This window comes from Triticum aestivum, chromosome 3B (assembly GCF_018294505.1).
Source record: "Triticum aestivum cultivar Chinese Spring chromosome 3B, IWGSC CS RefSeq v2.1, whole genome shotgun sequence".
In the NCBI taxonomy this organism is placed as follows: Eukaryota; Viridiplantae; Streptophyta; class Magnoliopsida; order Poales; family Poaceae; genus Triticum; species Triticum aestivum.
In genome coordinates, this window is record NC_057801.1 from 843,062,944 (window position 1) to 843,064,484 (window position 1,541).

General features: G+C 42.2%; 1 non-coding gene across 1 annotated transcript; it reads right to left on the minus strand.

Moving 5' to 3' along the window:
- Window positions 1-618: 618 nt before the first annotated feature.
- TRNAI-AAU (transfer RNA isoleucine (anticodon AAU)) lies at window positions 619-692 on the minus strand. The gene has a single exon. It is a non-coding gene; the product is annotated as a tRNA-Ile (tRNA).
- Window positions 693-1,541: the final 849 nt, after the last annotated feature.

Sequence of the window (1,541 nt, forward strand, 5' to 3'; positions counted from 1 at the left end):
GTCGTCCGGGGTTCTTCCTCGTGTCCGCTAGATCCCAGCGTTGTCCACTTCATTCGACTAGGTCGAAGAAGATGAATGCCGCTGCATTCCATCATCCACGCACCCCACTGCAAGACACCAAACACAACCGCAACAGTCGGCACCAAGGCCACCCGAGAGAGAGTGAAGCGCCGACCATCAGACACAAATGTTACAAGATCTGAAGACCAGCAAGAAGACCGAGCCACCTGCTCCCCAGAGCCGTCCATTAGAGCGCCATTGGATGAAGGTAGAGCGGAAGCAAATTATTTTGACGCGGCGCCGTCCACACCATTGATGCAACATCTCTGAAAACAAACTATGCCTATCCTATATCCCTACCTGACAGAAACTGTTGTGACCTATTTGTCTTGTTAAAATAGTGGATCAACTGCACATGATGGTATGTAGCATGACTCTGCACAGATAGCTTTCTTATAAATTTGAGGCATAGAGGTTTCGTGGTGTAGTTGGTTATCAAGACCTTCTAACACACTGAAGGTCTCCGGTTCGAACCCGGGCAAAGCCACTCCGTGTTTTTCTTTTTTTTTCACTGTGTAAAAAAAAGCAAAAAAAACAAGAAAATAAAAAAGATGATGATGGCCCATACAGGTCTCCAACCTGTGACCTTCGCGTTATTAGCACGACGCTCTAACCAGCTGAGCTAATAGGCCTTTTGTGACATTTTACATTTTGTTCCTCATATTTCAGATAGGACTTGTATATTATCATCCCTTCTCGTTGTAATAAATAGAACACGTAATAGGCCTTTTGGTTCTCTTAAGTTATTTTAACTTCTATATTGGAAAGAACTGAATATTAAGTACCTTCGCCAGAAGGGCTAATGGTCTTTTGCTGTTGGTCTTCTCATGCTGCGGTTTTCCTCTTCCCTATGGTTTCATTTGCAGCAGTATTTTCTTTTCTTCTGATTGACGAGTTATGTATTAGATTGTCGAGTTTTGTGGTTTATAGCGCAGGATTTTGTTTCTACAAAAGGTAGATCCCAACAAGACACCATGGTATGCGTATCTTGTAGTCTATCTGTCTTATTGAGAAAATACATTAATGTCTCATGGTGTAGTAGGTTATCACGTCAGTCTAACACACTACATGGCGAAGCCAAATTGTTATTGTTTTTTCTTTTCTGTAAAACTACAAAATGCACCAATAAATCTTTGTCATTTGCTAGTTTCCCATTTCAGTACCTATGTTTGTAAGTATTCTTCCCTCTTGGAATCTCCATTTTGCCACTGTTTCTCACTTTCTGTGATGTGATGTGTGCGCAAATATTCCCACAACAACTAAACAATAATAAAGCCATATACGCAAGCGATCGAATAATGGCAACTTTATATTACCATTCAAGGCACATCTCCAAACCGACCTGTCTGTCCATAGTTGCGTCTCAACACTCGGGGCAGAAAGGCTCGCTCTCAACCACTGCTTCATATCACCAGGATCAACACGGCCAAATAGCGTCCTCCATTTTCGAAGTGATGACAGTATATCTCGTGGGAAAATTG